General features: G+C 41.9%; 1 pseudogene; it reads left to right on the forward strand.

Moving 5' to 3' along the window:
- The first annotated feature begins 1434 nt into the window (after positions 1 to 1434).
- Positions 1435 to 5611, forward strand: LOC148015576 (polyubiquitin-like; annotated as a pseudogene).
- The last annotated feature ends 499 nt before the right edge of the window (positions 5612 to 6110 follow it).

The following is a 6110-nucleotide window of genomic DNA, read 5'->3' on the forward strand; positions in this document are numbered from 1 at the left end:
ATTTATGCATTTTTCCTAAATAAAACATGACCCTTTTCTATTCAAACTGCAAATAAACCCTTTTATATTACACTTATATATATATATATAATTACCTTATTTTGAACCCATGTAATACACACATATATTCATGAGTGACCTCCCCAAATAAAGAAGAGAGTAAGGCATAACCTTGGGGAGGGGAGGTGCATATAACCTTGAAGGAGGCCAAGGTGGGGTTTAAGCTTGAAGAGGGGGAGGGGGGCACCAAGGTGTAAGCACACACACACACACAAAGAATCAATTGCATAACTCAAACTAATGATGGTGGAAAACACAATGAGTCATCTCTAACTAGTTGATAAAAAAGGTGATATAAAGATGATAAATGATATACTCATTTTATTACATGAAACAATTGATAAACCAAAGTAAAGTTGATAGGTGCTCCTTATCTATAAGAATTTGGTGTATAATCCTAGCTATATAAACTAATGCTTTGATCTCTTAATTGAATAGATGTATATGATTTACTCTTAGAAAGGGAGAGGCAAATTACCTTTCCTTTCAAATCAATTTGCATAATATTTTAAACTCTTTATGTGTGAGTATCAAAAAGATTATTTATAAAAGTTAATGTCTAAGTTTAGTTACATAGTCATCATTATTTTAAAACATCCTTGGTAAGAAACTCATGGATAAGAAGGTTAAGCCTAGTGCTTCCAAGTTGCACTAGGAAAGTGGAGTCACCATAAGTTGAGGCATTGCTAAAAGACATGGGAGTTCGATACCCTTTTCACATAGGCAAAGAGGAAATAATGAGTATGCTATCCAAAGATTTAGATGGCAACTTAGGCTAGCTACACATTTCTCTACACAATCTGGGTAGTGAGCGAGAAAACTGTCGACGTTGTTTGTTAGGGTATATGCTATTACAATGGGCAATGACAAGGTGATTCTTCTTCTAAAAATCACCCATTGTTAACTTAAGTGCCCACTTTTGGACCGTATTGACTTAAGAGCCATTTTTCATTTCAATTTTCTCTTTCTTTTCACAAAGGAAAACCTTAAGAGATTCATAGTCTTCTAAATTCTTAGGTAAAAGAAAGAGAAGTAGACATGGATGCAAATAAGCTACACTAGTCTACCACTCTATAGGAAGATTCGCACAAAACCTTGTGCTTCCAACTCTCATAAAGGAATATGATGTGCTAAATATGAGACCAATCTTCATAATATCTCTAAGATTCTTGTAATGGGCATCAAGTGCAAAACGGAAGTCAAAAGTGAAGTCATACAAAATAAAGGTATCAAAGACAAGTCCAAGAGAGCATCCCCCTAAACAAGCAAAGGCTCATCTTCATTAACAAACAATTCAAACATGACCAAATCCTCTCCAACTACAACATCCAAAAAGAGAGCACCCTTCACCTTAGATTCAACTTTTGTAGTGTCATGCAAATATTAATGAAATCCTTCACCAATAAGACTATCATACTTAAAGCCAAAAGCTATGATATCATTGACAATGTTAAGGGCAATATCTAAGACGAGGGCATGCCCTTATGACCCAACAAAAGCTCATATTTGCCAAAAACAACCAACGATGCATGCACCCTTGTAGACTACAATATCCAAAAGGCAAGACACCCTTCACCTAGCCTTACATGCCCACTTAACCAACAGAGGCTTATCTTTGATGAAAAAACTAAAGATGGCTATACTCTTGTAGACTACAACATCCAAAAGGCAAGCCACCCTTCATCTATCTTGTGACTATGCGGTGGCATGAAAATATTTGTGAAGACCCTCACTAATAAGATCATTACCTTAGAAGTTGAGATCTTTGACACCATCAACAATGTTAAGAACAAGATCCATGACAAGGAGGGCATCTCTCTTGACCAAAAAAGGCTCATCTTTGCCAATAAATAACTTAAAGATGTCACACCCTTGCGGACTATAACATCCAAAAGGAAAGCACCATTTACCTAGTGTTGAGGTAGTATGGTGGCATGTAGATTACTATTAAAGCTCTCACTAGAAATACCATCACTCTTGAAGTTGAGTGCTTGAACGCAATTGACAATGTCAAGGCCAAAATCCAAAACAAGGGGGGGTATCCCTCTCCTGACAAACAAAGGTTCTCATCTTCATAGGCAAGTAACTTAAATATGGGTGCACCCTCATTAGTGTTGAGAAACCCTTACCCGCAGTTTGCATTCTTGCGTTTTTGTGTTTTGTGTTTAGGGTTTGCAGCCCCAAAAAGGGGCACCATCCTAGACTGACTATGCCTATTTATAGGCCACTCTCTCATTCATTCCTCATGACTGATTCATTCAGTCCGTCACCTCTTCTGTCCAGCCTCTCCACTACCCTCACATCCCTTTAGGAGGACATTGCGGTTCATGGTTCATGGCTATCTTCATCATCTTCCTTGTGCTACAGCACCCTTGGTCCCTTGTATCACATTCACTCCATGATTCGGAGCTTCATCATTCCATTCATCAGAGTTTCTTCTCTCTTCTCTTCTCTTCTCCATGTTTGTTGAGTTCAATCTGTGTTCTTCCCTGCCAACCCTACTATCTCACTAGTACGCCATCTTTTGACATGGTATCAGAGCCAGTTCCGCTCAAACAGTGGCAAAGATACTCCACTCTAGTGACAACAAAGACCCAGTGGCGAGTTCAGCATCCACTTCTATTCTTCTTCCACTGCATCAAACTCTCGTTTTTGCAGGTTTCAAGTGTTTTCAGCTTGCTACCCACACTCCTTTCACGGAGGACATCACAGTCTCAGCTGTCCCTTGTTATCATCTATAGTCTGGCGCATGTCTCCAGCCTTCCGCCCGTAGTTTGCAACTATTTACAGCAAAGCGACTGTTGCTAATCACTCTCCATTCAGAAAAAAATCTCGTTTTTGCAAGTTTCAAGTGTTTCAGCTTGTTGCCCACACCCCGTTTGCGGAGGACATCTCAGCCGAAGCTGTCCATCGCTATCTCCATCAGTTGTTGGCACCTGATTTCCAACCCTCTTCACGTAGTTTGGAGCTAATTCCAACCAAGTGACTGATGTTCCTATGTAGACCTGCTGTCGTACAACCTACCACATCATCACACTCCTGCTACCTACGTTTTTAGTATTTCTCTTTCTTGCAGGCTGTCCTACCTGCGTTTTTAGTATTTCTCTCTCCTGTAGGCTGTGCTGCTTGCATTTTTATTCTTTCTCTCTCCTCACCTGCATTTTTCTACTGGTTGCAACCTCTTACTACTGGTCACATCCTCCTCCCACAGGCAGTTCACTTCTAGCCCTTCCATTGTCCTTCCACCCCTTGAGGCAGACATTGCGGTTCATGTTTCACACTGCCCTCACACCCCTTTGAGGCAGACATTGCGGTTCATGGTTCATGGTGGCTAACCTCTTCCTTCTTTAGCAAGGCACACTATTCTCCATGGCTTCTTTACCAACAAATGACTAGACTACTGGGTGCTCCTACTGTGGCATCGCCGGACACACCACCGATGCTTGCCAACTTCAACCTTTGCTCCCCACCCCTCCGGAGTACATGTGTCTTCCACCAAGCACTCCTCCTTGTGCCACTTCTCCTTTCTGGGCCACAGAGATCGTTCTACATCGGCTATCAGAGTACTATGCTCAAGGCAATAAGACACATCCAATGCACACTAAGTCCTTTCCAACACATGGAGGATCGATTGGTGCTATGACCTCTTGGAGATCTCGTTGCAATGCCAGCGACAGTCTTCTCCCACTTATTTTTAGGTACAATGGCTTCCACAACCTACGGATCTGCAGTCCGCTCCATCGAGAGACAATGATTGTTTAATACCGTCTCCTTGTCAGTCTGCTCCTTTGAGAGACAGTGGCTGCTCAACTCCTTCCTCTTCTTCAACTACCCAGTCCGCTCCACTGAGAGACAATGACTATTGCCCACCTCTTGCTCATTCTGAGCCGCACCCTTCCCCGCCCTCGACTACTCAAGTTCGAGAGGCTATCTATGGGAGCTCTTCAGCATCCCAGATACGTTCTTTGGCACAACCAGTGGCACTTCCTTCGTCATCAAACATTTCGGAGTCTGTGATCCATGAGTTTTTGGATTCCCTATCTACTTCAGAGGGGGATGTTATTTCTTTGCCCTCAGAGGGGGCATCTACTTCTTCTTCGACTTCAATAGGGGCCCCTCCACCTCCCACCTTAGAGGGGGAACCTACTCCACATGAAGTTCTTCGCCCATCCTTTACTTTCTTGGGGTGGTTGTCTTCAACTAGTCATCTCTTCTACTGATACCCAAGATCTTCAAGTACTACCTAAATCAGGACCTCGGAGGTTCGGCCGCGACTTGGTGACAAGGCTTTTGTATCCTTCCAACATGGATGCACAGAGCTAGTGGCTTCTCTCCCAAGGTTGTGTTTCGGGTTCTCCAGTTCAGTCTGTCTATTGGTCTTTACTGCAGGTTCCCTTTCCAGTGGAAATCTTGGATCTTAGGGATCCTCTACATCTTCTTCCTCCTCTTCTCTTCTTGCCTTGGTCACTTGGTTAGCATGGAGCCACCTCTCGAGATCGAGTACATCCATATCCTTATGGTTCTCGGCACCACACAAAGTCTGACATTTCTCCTATGCATTGCATGTTTTCATCATCTTTGTACTAGGGCGCTTGGGCAAGTGAACAATTTTCCCACGAGGGACACTGTCCAAGTGGCACCTGTTGTATGAGCATTCTTCAGCATGTATCATTGCATCTCCACCTCACTCTTCTCTTATTCCCCTTTTTGGGCCTGAGAGGGGGTGTTGAGAAACCCTTCACCGTTCACCCATAGTTTGCGTTTTTGCATTTCTGTGTTTTGCGTTTAGGGCTTGCAACCCCAAAAAGGGGCCCCATCCAAGATTGACAATGCTTATTTATAGGCCACTCTCTCATTCATTCCTCACAGCTGACTCATTCAATCCATCACTTCTTCTCTCCAGCCTCTCCACTACCCTCACACCCCTTCTCAAGAGGACATTGTGGTTCGTGGTTCGTGGATGTCTTCATCATCTTCCTTGTGCTACGGTACCCTTGGTCCCTTGTATCACATTCACTCCATGATTTGGAACTTCATCATTCCATTCATCAAAGTTTCTTCTCTCTTCTCTTCTCTTCTCCATGTTTTCCGAGTTCACTCTATGTTCCTCCCCGTCAACCCTACTGTCTCGCTGGTACATCATCTTTTGACAATTGGCTCTTGTATTCACAAGCCAAAATTGAAGACAAGGGGGGTATTGCTCTTGACCAATAAAGGTTTTCATCTTCATATGCAAGCAACTTAAAGATGGTTGCACCCTTGTAGACTATGACGTTTAGAAGAGCACTCTTCTCCTTGTTCCAAGGCTACATGGTGGGATACAATTTTTTTTTGAGATGTTGATGGCAAGACCATTATACTAGAGTTTGACATGCCAAACACAATAAACAATGTTAAACATAAGATCCAAGACAAGGAGGGTATCCCCCCAAATCAACAAATGCTTGCCTTTGTTGGTGGCAAGTAGCTAGAAGATTGGTACATCCATGCAAATTACAAAATCTAGAAGAAAAGCACCATCCATATAGTGTTGCACTCATGTGGAGGGTAGTGAATCATGTAGAGTGTTGCTTATGGGTTTTTATTGCAATTGTCTAGTGCAAAATTTGTGGAAACTCCCCTAATTCTTGTACATACACATTTGTTGTCCTTGATTTCTCTATAAGCACTAGTTATCCTTGATTTGGCTATGAATAGAAGAATTGAATTTTTATGTTTTGTAAAAACATTTGCCTCTATTTTTACTTGTTATCGATTTGCTAATGTGTGGATAGTGCATAAAGGGGGATTTTCTAAGTATATGGTTGAAAGGTTTATGTATCGGGATGTTCAATGAAGGTAGAAGAATGCTGAGACTTTTCCATTGACCTCTACATAATGCTTGGGAATGTGTATCTTATTTGTTATTGATAATGTGGCATGACTTTATGTCTTTAGGTAGTACTTTCTTGTATGCCATGCTCTCTACAATTTGGATGTTTTCAAATGGACCTTGCACATCTTCAAGAATTCTCATGTGTGTTCATTTTACTATCAATTAACTAAACTCC

The sequence above is a fragment of the Lygodium microphyllum genome, chromosome 24, assembly GCF_053477565.2.
Source record: "Lygodium microphyllum isolate KBCC chromosome 24, Lygodium_microphyllum_v1.1.10, whole genome shotgun sequence".
In the NCBI taxonomy this organism is placed as follows: Eukaryota; Viridiplantae; Streptophyta; class Polypodiopsida; order Schizaeales; family Lygodiaceae; genus Lygodium; species Lygodium microphyllum.